The 14820-nt window shown below is 40.6% G+C and overlaps 1 protein-coding gene across 7 annotated transcripts in view; it reads left to right on the forward strand.

Moving 5' to 3' along the window:
- Window positions 1-5137: 5137 nt before the first annotated feature.
- The window catches only part of TBC1D5 (TBC1 domain family member 5), a 498574-nt gene continuing 488891 nt past the window's right edge, over window positions 5138-14820 (forward strand). For 4 of the 7 annotated variants that reach the window (XM_032488852.1, XM_032488869.1, XM_032488856.1 and 1 more), the window contains exon 1: window positions 5138-5270. The gene's annotated coding sequence lies outside the window, so the exon portion shown is untranslated. The remainder of the gene's footprint in view (window positions 5271-14820) is intronic. The other 3 variants (XM_032488881.1, XM_032488844.1, XM_032488861.1) reach the window with 1 other exon arrangement.

The following is a 14820-nucleotide window of genomic DNA, read 5'->3' on the forward strand; positions in this document are numbered from 1 at the left end:
GAATGAGACATACCTCTTGCCCGGGAGGCGCTCACTCTCTAGGCAAGGTCAGACATTCAACCAGCTGGTCCTCACACATGGGACAAACATCATTATCACAGGGATATGAATTCAATGGGATGAGCCAGGTTGCTTATTTAGGCTTTTCTTGGCACATTTTAAGTCTGCACCTGCAAAAAACAAACAAAAAAAAAAAGTAAGGGTCTCATATGGAATACAGATACCATAAAATCCTGTTGAAAGGTGTTTACTGTGGAACCAGCTGTATGTACCTGACCGAGAATAAGTAATCCAATGAAATAATTGCTATCACAGAGAACAAAAGCTTCAAAGAAACGGCTTTACATGGTCATGGTCATAACTCCAAAGTCCTTCCACAAAACTACTAAAAATCAACACGGATTATCTCCTTCCTGTAAGTTCTTTCTCCCATTGGCATAATGTTTTAAGATATGGTGCTTTCAAAGTAGCAAAGTTAAGATGTTACTTTTAGTGATGTGCCATTTAGGCATATGACTGGATATTTCATAAATGTTTGGACAGTACAACAAAATACTTTTGATATTTGATGTCTGAAGTCCAGAATTTGCTATTTTGTGCATGCAAACAATGAATCCCAATCATTACTGCTTTACCTAGGATAATTGTTCTTCCTACAGACTGCAGATGTATCTTTCTGATCAAGATTCCAAGATATAAAATAACATATAAAAATAATACCTAATTTTTAATTGAATGGTTACCATGTGCTAAATATCTTAGTTAATAATGGATTATCTCAATCAATGCTCACAACAACCTGATAAATTAGAAACTATTATTAACCTCAACTCACAGATGGAACTGACGCCACAGAGGTTAATTAGTTTAAATAACTTGGTTGAGATTACATCGTTACCGAGTAAGGGAAACTGGGTTTGAACTTGGGCAATTCTACTCCCCGTCCTATGCACTTAACATCATTCTATACTGCCTCCTAATGTCTCTGACTGCTCCAAGATTTTTAAGGGCAACTATGAACACGGGTGCTCTGGTGACAATAAAAAGCATAATGGCACAAAAATGGACCTTGTAGTCTCAAAGCATTCGATGTTCTTCCTATACCCATAAATGTTGATGCCATCCCTTCCAAGGGCAAGTGAACTTATCTATTTGTGTTTTTAAAATTGATCTAGACAGTCTTGCATGAGATTCTCCCCATAAAAACTTGGCTAACAGAATATAACACCTCACATATTATATCAGGTAGGGTATTAGGTATGTAGCTTAAAAAAAGAGGTTTTAAAAATTCAGTGGCTTAAATAAGGTAGATGTTTATTTCTCTCTAATGGAAAGGTGCAGGGGGCAGTCAAGGTTGGGCAGGCAGCTCTCTGTGAAGCAATTCAGAGACAGGAAGCTGCTGTCAAAGACAAAAAACAAATAAGGAAATAGACTTTATTCAGGCTGCTGCAATAAAGAGAATACCCAGATCTGAAGGTCAGAGTGTCTGGGCAGGTGGTTTTGTCACATACTTTTATGAGGAGGAGTAGACTAGTTATAGGTGGGATGATGATCTTCAGGATTATTTTGTAATCAGGGGACATTTCAGTAAACCAGGTGATGTGTCTCTGTGTTCAGCTCACTTCAAGGGGACATATGGGTTCTACTCTTATCTAATCATTCGTGAGACAAAGATCTGGAAGTTGAAGGGTTTGTGCTTGAGCTTGTCAATGGGTTTAGGCAAAAAGGAAAGGTCTGTGTTTGGCCTTGTCACAGGTAAACAAGGGATCATCTGCTAGTCTTACGAGAAAGTAAGTCTTATCTAAGTCATATGGGGAAGATAGTCTTTGTTGTAAGCTATTTTCCAGAACACAAAGTGGTGGGGGGATTTCTTTCTCTCTCGCTCTCTCTCTCTTTTCCTATTGAAGTATAGTTGATTTACAATGTTGTGTTAGTTTTTGGTGTACAGCATAGTGATTCAGTTATACATATACCTTCCTTTTCATATTCTTTTCCATCATAGGTTATTACAAGATATTGAATATATTTCCCTGTGCTATACAGAAGAAATCTATTTTTTTATCTATTTTGATACACAGTGGTTAACATTGCAAATCTCAAACTCCCAAATTTATCTTGTTGTAGGACCTTGTTGTTTATCTATTTTATATATAGTAGTTAGCATCTGATGATCTTAAAACTCCTAATTTATCTCTCTCCCCTTTCTCCTTTGGTAATCATAAGTTTGTGTTCTATGTCTGTGAGTCTCTTTCTGTTTCATAAATAAGTTCCTTTGTACCTTTTTATTTTTTTAAGATTCAACATATAAGTGATATCATATGATGTTTGTCTTTCTCTGTCTGACTTACTTCACTTAGTATGAAGTGTTGCTGCAAATCGTATTATTTTATTCTTTTTTATGGCTGGGTAGTATGTATGTATATATATGTGTATGTGTATGTATGTGTATATATGTGTGTGTGTGTATATATATATATATGCCACAACTTCTTTATCCAATCACCTGTTGATGGACGTTTAGCTTGTTTCCATGCCTTGGCTATAGTAAACAGTGCTGCTACGAATACTGGGGTGCATGTACCTTTTTGAATTAGTTTTACCTGGATAAATGCCCAGGAGTGGGATTGCTGGATCATATGGTAACTCTTATTTTTAGCTTTTTAAGGAATCTCCATACTGTTTTCTATAGCGGCTAAACCAAATTACATTTGGAGGGATTTCTTAATAGTCTCTCTTATGCATGAGTACAGGCTCTGGTAAATTTTAATGCCACTGCAAAGCCTTCTTAAGGCCCAGGCTTGGAACTGGCACAGACCTCCTTCCCCCACGTTCCATTGTTTAAAACAGTGATAGGTCCTGCCCAGATTCAGGGGGAGAGGATTACATAAGAGCATGAATACTGGGGAGGCGTGGCTCATAGTGGGCCACTCAATAACCATCTCTCATAGGGTCTTAACCTTGAACTAGATGTCTAGAGTCGTGGTATCTACTGGTAGTAGATATCTACTAGCATATCTGAAGCAGTAGCTTATTGGGTGGGATCAATCCATGGGTATATACATTGTTAAGTGAGGAAAAGGGTCTATCAACATTGCAGATGCATGAGACTTGGGTTATGATTTTCCTCGTTTCTCAGAAACCCTCATTAACACTGTTTCTTGATCAACATTTATTTCAGCATTTCCCCGGGATTCTGTTGCTAGTCTAGCCAGAGCTACCAGTTAGTAAGTTTCTTTATTTTAATTCTTTTCCCTGATGAAATCTGGCCAGATGTATAAACATAACCTTACTGCTTCTTCAACAAAAAGGGCCAGCCAATAGAAAGTAAGGGAATCACCGTGTTAAGGGGAAGGTTTGTCTATTTGTGAACAAAGGTCTCCCATACATATCTTCCTCTGAAGGTGGCTAACCTTTGGAAATTTGATCTTCCTCTGCCTTGGTTTCCTTTTTCTGGACTCAACAGTATCAATTTCCATTGGGATCTTTGTGCAGCTAGGTTAGTAAAAGACCATAAATCTTTTTAACTAGGTGAACCATTTACCACTCTAATTAGCATTACTATTCAAAGGCTTTCATTTTGGGGAAACAAACACCAGCATTCCCTGTGTGCTAGGGTTACAGGAAGTATTAAATCATGATTAAGCAGAGGTGGAGGAAAGCCAGGCACAGGGCTTAGACATGGCCTGCCTTCTGATAGTGATCGGACATTTCCTGAGATATCACATTCCCAGGATATGAGGAAACATAAAATCCAAGCCCAGTACTGTGGGTTTGTAAAAAACAAAACAAAACACACAAAACTGCTATACATTATCTCTCTATGGCTTATACTAAAGTAAGTCTGCACAAAATACTATCGGTTCCCCCAAAGCAGAGTGGGTACTGACACAGGAGGGAAGGGGGTTGGGCAGAGCCATTAAAGGAATGACACAGCAATTGAAGATTGAACTCCTCCAAGGCCTTGAGGCCCAAGATGGTGGAAGATTCAACTTCCAGTGGACCTTGAGCTTCATTATATGCTCACTGTGATATATTAGGGTACTAACTGGCACCCCCACAGGCACCATGACAGTTTTGAGGTTGATCCTAAAAGGTGGGCCTTTTTAGTGGCCAAATTCCAAAGAATTCCTGCCCCTCCCCAAAGTAGTTGGAATAATCCTCCAGCTTGTTAGCACATGAAATTATGGAGCCCATGAAAACTAACCACCCCCCCACCCCTCAGGGCCAGTCTCCTGTTCCTAGAGGACCCCACGCTCTGAGACCACATCTCCAACTTTTGAGAAGGCCTGTATTCTGCCTACAGAATGTGCATCTTCTGCGCCTCTCCTGCCTTCACAGACGCCCTGTCTGTGGAGCCTGTGTTTAAACTAAACACCTCCACGCCTCCTGGCCTCTCTGGCCTCCTGAGACAGCCTACAGCCTCGATGGAGTGTGCACCTCTATGAATAAATCTACTTTTACTCTACCATGGCTCCCTCTTGAATTCTTTTCTGCGCAAAGACCCCCTCACTTGACGGGGCGGAAACGGGACTCAACCAGGACTTAGGTGGCCGTCCTCTGGCCCTTATCTTCCTGTAACAGTACTTTCACAGAGGAAGTGACATATTGGCTGGGTCTTGAAGCATGAATAAAAGTCTACTCAAGTACAGAAAAATGTCAAACGGAAGGCCACTTACACACAACAAGAAAATGTACGTTCTTAGGCATGAGGGCCAGCCTTTCGGGAGGTCTCACCCTTTGGAAAGGTCGTGGTAAGTGAGAAGGTCTAAGTCCTGGGGGCAGAGGCCTGTCTTCAGCTGCCTCATGACCTAGACAAGGTGCGGAAGGGAGCGAGGGAAAGAAAAGGGGAGCGGGAAAGCCCTCCCGCGCATGCGCTCTGGCGGCAGCGGAGTAGGCCGCCGCTCCAGGCTCCGCCGCCGCTCCAGGCTCCGTCGCCGCTTCGCGCCTCGCTGGGCCCCACAGAGCCAGCCCGAGAGTGAGAGCGCCGCGCGCCTGCGCACCAGCGTCCCCGGCGCGCGAGCCGCAGGGTTATTAGAGGTGGAGCGTGGGGAGGGCGCGCGGCAGGAGGCGGCCGCCCTTACGGCGCGAGCGTGGTCACGTGGCCGCTGGTCACCGCCGCCTCCGCCCCCTCCCGTCCTGTTCTGTTTTTTGGTCGGTCCGGGCCGGCCGGCACCACAAGCGCCCGGCAGAGACTGAGGGAGAGAGAGAGGAGGGGAGGAGGAGGAGGAGGATTCAGAGAGTAGGAGCTGGGGATCCCTTCTGCGCCACAGGTAAAACGAGATAATGATGACGATGCTGATCGTAAAGCAGCCCCGGCCCCCTGAGCGCCTCCGCCTTCCTCCAGTGCAGCCCCCACATGCAGTCGCCCCCGCCCGGGTCTCCCCTCAGCCTCGCAGGTGGAGTCCAGCCTCCCCTCGCGCCGCCGCCTCACGGGCAGGCCTCAGGTGCCGCCGCCGCCGACAGGGACCCGCGCCCCGAACCCAACCCCCGGCCCGTGTGCGCTTCCGGACCGGCGTGGGGGCTGGGGGGCGGGAGCGAGGCTCCCAGGTGCCGGGCGGCCGGGCCGGGAGGCTGCGCCCCAGCCCGCCTGCACGCCCGCCGGCGGGGGTCTCCGCGAGGCCGGCCGCCGGGAGACGGCAGAGCGCGGTGGCGGGCCTGGTCCTCCACTTCCTACTTGGTGGATTTCCCTGTTCATTTCCGGAAGCCAGGCGGGCCCCGAATCCCCTACACTTTCTAAAATACAGCCTTTACTTGAGACAGAAGCCTCTCCCCTTTCAGGAGGGAAACGTGCCCTTGTTTGAGTACGACTTCCTGTGAGAACGTTCAAGTTGGGGCCTTTCAGGAGCTGAGGGAAACTTTGCAGAGGTTGAACGTGGATTTCCCTCCCCCACCCCTACTTTTCCTGGAAAAAGGAACACAAACCTCCAACACAGTTTTCCGATTCTGCAAGTGACCTACAGTTTGTTTAGTGTTTGCTGTTAAGTTGTTTTGGTTCCAGGAATATGATGTATGTTTAAAGTTCACATCCTTTAGGGTTTTTTGGTGGGTTTTTGTGTTGTTGTTTTCCTGAATAATGATTTTCTGGAAGGAGTTTCACTTGTCAACACCAAATTCTAAAGCCAGGAACTTTAGAATGCAGTTTGCACACCTTTGGGCCTAATTGTGCTGAGATTTCTAGACCTAGTCATTCTTTTGTATTCTTTGTACAACAAAATATAGTCCCTATGTATTACTATATAGTCTGTATATATTATTAGCGTGTAAAGCAATCCCTTGGAGCTCTTGTTTAAAAATTTTGAGTCAGTAGATCTGTGATGGCAGCTGTATTCTTTATTTCCTAGAAGCTCCTAAGTGCTGCTGGGCAAGGAACCACCCTTGAGTAGCAAGGATGTAGATAACTTGTGTGCTAAGAAATAAAATGATGTATCAATGAACAAGTGCCTTTTAATAATTCGCGTAGGTGTAGAGGTGACTTGAGATAAGAGGCAAATGGCAGGGTGAGCTGAGAAAACTTGCATTAGGGGAATCCCTTATGCTGAGTAAGCCAAGCCCAGGGCCCGGGGGAGGAGATAGCAGAGCTGGAGGGACTCCTTCAACTAGGAAGAGTGCAGGTACCACGTGTGCATCACCTGACCTGTGAATTTTCCACGGGAGCTTGGTGTACTTCTAGCTGCGCGACTTGCTCAACAGTAATTAGTTGGATTTTATCAACATAAAGGCTATGAGTCATACTCTCTGGGTTGAAAGTTTTTTTGGTGAAAACATTGAGTGTGAGTGCTTTTTCCATCACCCAAATTAGGCCTCAGTTGAGTAGTGAATTCCTGAGTCGTGGAAGCAAACTTGTAAACAATTTCGTGCCTCCACCTGTTGACTTTTTTCTTAAATTAAAAAAATGTAAATTGAAAAGTTTAAAAGTATCACGTATAACTTAATATACTTTACGTACATAAAAATGATTGACTTTTAAAAAACAGTATGGGAGTATAATCTCAACTACTTTTAGCTGTAATTTTTATTCTCTGTTCTTGTCCTTACTTTACCACTGTTTTTTCATGTTAAATAATAAAATGACAATACTTTTTTTTTCTAGTTTTATTGAGACATAATTGATATACAGCTATACTATATAAGTTTAAGGTGTACAGCATAATGATTTGACTTACATACATCATGAAATGATAGTGCAGTAAGTTTAATGAACATCCAGCATCTCATAGATACAAAATTAAAGAATTAGAAAAAATGTTTTTCCTTGTGATGACAACTCTTAGGATTTACTCTCTTAACTTTCATATATAACATATAACAGTGTTAATTATGTTTATCATATAATTACATCCCTAGCACTTATTTAATTGAAAGTTTCTACCTTTCCTCTGCCTTCGTCCATTTCCCCCTCCACCATCCCCTGGCTCTGTTAACCACCAATTTGATCTCTTTTTCTATGAGTTTGTTTCTGAAGTATAATTGACCTGCAACACTGTTAGTTTCTATTACACAAGATAGTGATTCGATATTTGTATACATTTCAACATGATCACCACAGTAAATCTAGTTACGATATGTCACCATACAAAAATACTATATAGTTGTTGACTGTATTCCCCATACTGTACATACTTGTGATTCTTTTTTTTTTTTGCAACTGGCACTTTGAACCTCTTGATCTCCCCCACCTAATTGTTTCCTTCCCCCACCCCCTACCTTCTGTAAACTACTTGTTTGTTCTTTGTATCTGTGTTTTGTTATGTTAGTTCATTTGTTTTTTAAATTCCACATATAAGTGAAATCATATAGTATTTGTCTTTCTCTGAATCTTTTCACCTAGCATAATATCCTCTAGGCTCATCTATTTTGTCGCAAATGGCAAGATCTCATTCTTTTTTTATGTCTGAGTAATATTTTATTGTATATATATATATACACCACATCTTTATTCATTCATCTATTGACGAGCATTTGGTTGCTTCCATATCTTGCCTATTGTCAGTAATGCTGCGGTGAATATAGAGGTGCATGTATCGTTTCTAGTTAGTGTTTTTGTTTTCTTCAAGCAAATACCCAGGAATGGAATTGCTGGATCTTAGGTAATTTTATTTTTAATTTTTTTGATGAATATACATACTGTTTTCCATAGTGACTGCACCAATTTGTATTCCCACCAGTAGTGCACGAGGGTTCCCTTTTTCCTATGTCCTTGCTAACAACTTGTTATTTGTTGTCTCTTTGCTAATAGCCATTCTAACAGGTGTGAAGTGAAAGCTCATTGTGCTTTTGATTCGCATTTCCATAGTGGTTGGTGATGTTGCACATCTTTTCATGTACCTGCTGGTGATCTGTATGTCTTCTTTAGAAAAATGTCTACTCAGAACCTCTGCCCATTTTTTAATCATTTTTTTGTTTTTGTTTTTATATGTATTATTTATATATTTTAGATATTATCCCCTTATCAGAAATATGATTTGGAAATATTTCCTCCCATTCAGTAGGTTGCCTTTTCATGTCATTGATAGTTTCTTTCACTATGCAGGTTTTTAGTTTGACGTTGTACCATTTGTTAATTTTTGCTTCTGTTTCCCTTGCCTAAGGAGATAATCCAAAAAAAAAAAAATTACTAAGACTGATTTCAAAGAGCTTACTGCCTATGTATTCTTTTAGAAGTTTTATGGTTTTAGGTCTTAAATTTAAATTTTTAATCCATTTTGAATTTATTTTTGTACATGATGTGAGAGAATAGTCCAGCTAGATTCTTTCACGTGTAGTTACTCACTTTTCCCAACATCAGTTATTGAAGAGGCTGTCTTTTCCTCACTATATATTTGTGCCTCCTTTGTTATAGAGGAATTGTCCATATAAGTGTGAGTTCATTTCTGGGCTATTTTGTTCCATTATTGTATGTGTCTATTTTGTAACAGTACCATTCTGTTTTGATTAATGTAGCTTTGCAGTGTAGTTTGAAATCAGAGTGCATGATACTTCCAGCTTTGTTCTTTCTCAAGATTGTTTTGACTTTTTGGGATCTTTTGTGTTTCCATGCAAATATTAAAATTATTTGTTCTAGTTCTGTGAAAAATGCCATTGGTATTTTGCTAGGGATTGCATAGAATCTGTAGATTGCTCTGGATAGTATGGTCGTTTTAACAGCATTATTTCTTCCAATCGATGTTTCCATCTGTTTGTGTTGTCTTTAGTTTCTCTTATCAGTGTCTTATATAGTTTTCTGAGTCCAGGTCTTTTACCTCCTTAGATTGATTCCTAGGTATTTTATTCTTTTTGATGTGATTATAGATGGGATTAAATTATTACTTAATTTTTCTTTCTGATAGTTTGTTGTTAGTGTGTAGAAATGCAACACATTTCTGTATATTAATTTTGTATCCTAAAACCTTGCTAAATTCATTGATGATTTCTAGTAGTTCTTTGGTAGCATTTTTTGTATTTTTTATGTATGGTATCCTGTCATCTGCAAACAGTGAGAGATTTATTTTTTCCTTTCCAACTTGGATTCCTTTTGTTTTTATTATCTGATTGCTGTGTCTAGAACTTTCAATACTATGTTGAATAAAATTTCCAATACTGCAGTGAATAAAAGTGTTGAGAGTAAGCATCCTTGTATTGTTCCTGATCCTAGAGAAAATGCTTTCAGCTTTTCACTGTGGAGTTTGATATTGGTTATGGGCTTGTCATATGTGGTCTTTGCTATATTGAGGTATGTTTCCTTTATACTCATTTTGTTGAGTTTTTTCTTTTAATCATAAATGGACGTTGAATTTTGTCAAAAGCTTTGCCAATGTCTGTTGAAATGATCATATGATCTTTATTCTTTAATTTGTTAATGTGATGTATCATGTTGATTGACTTGCAGATAATGAACCATCCTTCCATCTCTAGAATAAATCCCAATGATCATGGTGTATGATTCTTTTAACGTATTGTTGAATTTGGTTTGCTGATGTTTTGTTGAGGATTTTGCGTCTGTGTTCATCAGGGATGTTAGCCTGTAAATCCTTTTATTGTGATGCTTTTATCTAGTTTTGATATTAGGGTGATGCTGGCCTTGTGGAATGAGTTCGGAAGCATTCCTTCCTCTGCAATTTTTGGAATAGTTTGAGAAGGACAGATGTTAACTTGTCCCTAAACTTTTAGTAGAATTCACCTGGTCCTGGACTTCTGTTTGTTGGGAATTTTGTGATTACTGATTCAAGTTCATTACTGGTAATTAGTTTGTTATTTTCTATTTCTTTCTGGCTCACTCTTGGGTTCTTTGTATTTTGCAACTCTTTGTTAAAAAATTCTAACTTCTCATTCTGTTCATGCAGTCTTCTCCCAAGGTATTTGATCATTTTTATGATCATTACTTTGAACTCTTTATTGGGTCGATTACTTATCTTCATTTCACTTAGTTTTTCTGAAGTTTTATTTTCGTCCTTTATTTAGAACATATTCTACTGTCACCTTATTTTGCCTAATTTGCTATTTTTATTTCTATGTATCCGGTAGGTTGGTTACATTTCCTGAACTTGGAGAAGTGGCCCTTTGTAGGAGACATGCTTTGTGTCCCAGCAGTGCCCTCCCCTTTAGTCACCAGAGCTATATGCTTTGGGCTGGGTGGGTTCTTCTGTTCTGGTGGGCTCCCTTGGTGGTCTGATAGGCATGGCTGGCCTCTAGACTTGTTGGTGGGGCTGGTTCATGAGGTGGCTGGCTATGGGGTCCTGGGGGGGGGGGGGTCCCAGGGCTAGTGCTAATTCCCTGGTGGGTGGAGCTGGGTTCTGAGGTGGATGTGGGTCCGGACGTCCTAGATCCTGAGTTGGCTTGCTGCTGGGTGGGGCTGGTTCCTAATACGGCTAGCTGTGGGGTCTGAGGTGCTCCAGAGCTGCTGTTCGCCCACTGGTGAGTGAGGCTACATTGCAGGATGGCTGCCTCGGGGGTCCAAGGTTTGTTGGAACTTGGGTCAGCCTGCAGATGGGTAGAGTTGGGCCCAGAGGCTCCTGGGACTAATGCTGGCCTGCTGGTGGATGGAGCCACGTCCCAGGTTCTCTGATTGCTGGGCCTTGAGGGTCCTGGAGCTGGTGTCTGCCCTCAGGTAGAGGTCGGGCCATTCCTGACATAGCTGGCTGTGGGGTTCTAGGTGTTCTGAAGCTGATGTTGGCTTGCTTATGTGTAGGGCTGGGGCCCCCCACCGATGGGTGAGTCCGGGTCCTGGGGCTTGTGCCATCCCACTTGTGGGTGGGTTCGTGTATGATAGTACTTTTGAAGCACTTACTAAGTGCCAGATGCTGTTCGAAGCACTTTATGTCTCTTAACTCATTTAATCCTCACCACAACTTTGAAGGAACTGAAACAGAGGGTAAAAGTCACATGCCAGCCCAGAGCTGAGATTCTGGCGGGCTGCCTCTAGAGTACATGCTTTTAACAGTCTTCTCTTTACTGCCTTTTTAGAAGAAGGTAAATTAATGATTCTGTTTAAATCCTCTTCTTCTTATTGTTAAAAATTATGAGCTTGGCTTTCATTTTAAAATTCAAATTTGTAATTCTTTTTTTATTTTTTTTAAATTTTCCCTATTTTATCCCACTGCCTCAGTGCTTGTAATCTTTTCTGAAAAAGATAGGGATTTGCATTGCTTTATTTTGTTTGCTGGATTGGTCTCTAAGATTACATGTCACTGTTAAATGTGCACATAGTATGTTAGTATCTGTTTACTTTTGAACCTGCTAGTTTTCAGTCCTTTATTTCCTGCCTATGCCTGTCTCCACCTCCCCGCCCCCATGCGTGTGTGGTAGACTTATTCTGTGTTTATTATTCTAACATGTAGGATTTTGAGGGGGATTGACTGGGTCCCTGCCTTTTTACTTGGCCGGTAAGGACAATAAGAAACTAAGCATTGTTCATCATTATCATGTTTAACACTCAGAAGGTAAGAATGACAACTTTAGAATAAAGAATGGTATTTTGAGTTGAATAATTTGTGTTCCGTTAAAAAATGTCATATTTCCCCCACCCCCTTTCTGTCTCAGACCACTGAAAACTTTGTCCCATTCAGCACTAGACTGAGAAATGGTGCTTGTACCCCTGTTCTAAGACATTTCTCTTAACACAGACAGATCATTAGAATGGCAGTAATATACAGTGTGTGTACTAGAACTTCAGAAATGAGAGGTTGTCACTGGGGGCAGTTGTGGGAGAGGAAGGAGATGGGAGAGGGAGAGTGTTGAGGGAGAGGGCCTGTGGCTGATTCCAGTGGCATTAATTTTCTATTAACTGGGCTAATAGTGAGTTTGGGAAGGAAGTCAGTATAACAGCAAGTCTGTTATGTTTTCTCAAAGCTCATTCTCTGTTGTGATGTCTGTCATAATGCCATGCTGGCCAGGTACTTAGCCTCACAGTGCCTCACTTTTCTCATCTTTAAAATGAGGATAATAATAATAATAATAGATAAAATACCTCCCACAAAGTTGTTTTGAGGATTAAATGAGTATATGTGTGTGTATATGTATATATGTACACATAAACATAATATACCTATGTTATACCTATGGGGTACATATTATGTATGTACATGCTATATACATATGTGTAACACACATGTACAGATACAGTTGTTCCTTGGTACCAGCAGGGGATTGGTTCCAGGCCCCCAATGGGTAGCAAAATCTATTGATGTTCAAGTCCTTTATATAAAATGGCATAGTATTTGCATATAACACACATCTCCTCCTGTACACTTTAAATCATCTGTAGAGTACTGATAATACCTAATACAATGTAAGTCTTATGTGAATGGTTGCCAGAGCCTGGCAAATTCAAGTTTTGCTTTTTTGGACTTTCTGCAATTTTATTTTTTCCCTGAATATTTTTGATTTGTGATTGATCACATCTGTGGACGCAGAACCCAAGAATATGGAGGGCCGACTATATATATATATACATAAAGTACTTAGTCTCTGGCAGGTAGTTAATACTATCATGTATGTGTTGGATATTACGTTCTACTGTGGATAACCTACACTGTAGTTGGTCATCTCCATGTGATCAAGGCTGACTATATTTGAATGAACTTAACTGGAAACTACTCATTTATTTAGTATAAGGCTATACGAGCCAAGAAAACAGAAAGTTTGTGCTTTTTGGATGAAAAGACAGAATTGTATAATAATGCTCTTATCCTTTTGGAGAATTAAATCTGACTCAATATGGTTTGGCAGCTTAGATCTTTCAAAACAAGAAAGCAAGGCTGTAGAAATAAAAGAAAGATATCTTTGGTGGTGATGTGAAAGAATTAGTTTAAAATTTTCAGTCATAGTGTTATGAAATCCAGAACAAGATCACCTTTTTCTGAAGGCTTCTTTGACTATAGCTTGTACCTTCTTCACCTGACTCATTTGCTCCGTGAAATAGTCCATCTTTCTTTGCATCCTCCAAACCTGGTCTCTAGCCCCTTATCCGAAAACCATGGTGGCATATGTCTCAGAAGTGAAGTGTTTGTGGAATTTAGAAAATTAATATGGTGCATATGCTGTGTATCAGTGAAACCTCCTGTGGATAGGAGGATTCACCCCATAGTCATGCACAGCAATTTTCTCAGCGAAATTATACGTACTCACACTAAGCAGAATGAAAAAGACTATAAAAAGCCTCACACTAGTTAGGCCATGTTAGGGTGACACTTTAGAAAATAAATTTTAGTTTTTAGGGATTTTGGGATTTTTGGAGTTGGAGGTGAGGGATTCGGGTCGTGTGTGTGTGTGTTTTAAAATATTTATATTCATAATGCCTGTGCCTTGACTAGACATATAACTGTAGTACGGGGTATGTGTGTTAGCGTTTTGTGTCTTTAGCATCTGGTATAGGCCTGGCATGCAGTAGGTGCTCATTAAATGTCCATTAGTTTGGATGAAAAACATCTAAACATAGTATCATACAGTCGTTGTTCTCATTGGCATCTGTGGCTGACTCAATGAGAAATTGGAGATTTATTATTTTTCTTATCTCAGTTGCCTGGGAAAGGTGGTTACTGGATTACTTTCTTGAAACAAAAGGGATATGAAATAGGCATTACGGATGATTGTAAATTTTCCGTAAATTTGTATTGACAAGAATGCTTATCTTGAGCTTTTTATGGGTCATGAAATCTACATTTAGAAGACTAATTTACTTTTTAAAATGGATTGGATTTAGTTGTATATGTTACTGATAACAAGCTAGTTGTGGTATAGCTCTGTAAAGAAAATGCTGCTTTGTGTGAATATCTTAGGTCAAATAATCACAAAATGATAATCTAGCTGGCTGTTAGGGAAAAAAATGTTTTTCCTTACTACAAAAAATATGCCTATTGTGGAAATTTTATAAAAATGATCAAAATAATTACCTTGACTATTGGATATTTTTAAAGTTCTCTTCAGGATCATCTTGCTTTGAGTGAGGCTGAAAATAGTCAGATTTGTAGTGCAACTGCTAGTTTAGAAAGCCAAGTAACAGATGCGGGTTACTGGGAATGTTTTATGTTTTAGTGTTACTAAACATTTTGTCCCTAAGTAAGATGAAAAGGTTGAAGCAAAAGTAATTAGGTCTCCACTTATGAATAGTGGATCTTCAGAATAATCAGATGATTGAGAAGTAAGCTCCCATGTCTGATACCACCTTCTGATGGAGTTGAGGTGATACAGCACTGCAGGAAGACGGAGCCCAGGCCACAGGCTCTGGCTGCAGAGACATGCATTCTGTGTGCTGATATGTAGGGGGGATCAGAGTCAACCCCTTGAGAGTTTCCCAGAATGCTGCCATTAGAGCTGTGCTAGCAGGTACCCTGCAGGAGTCCAGGA

Source organism: Camelus ferus, chromosome 1 (assembly GCF_009834535.1).
Source record: "Camelus ferus isolate YT-003-E chromosome 1, BCGSAC_Cfer_1.0, whole genome shotgun sequence".
Classification (NCBI taxonomy): domain Eukaryota; kingdom Metazoa; phylum Chordata; class Mammalia; order Artiodactyla; family Camelidae; genus Camelus; species Camelus ferus.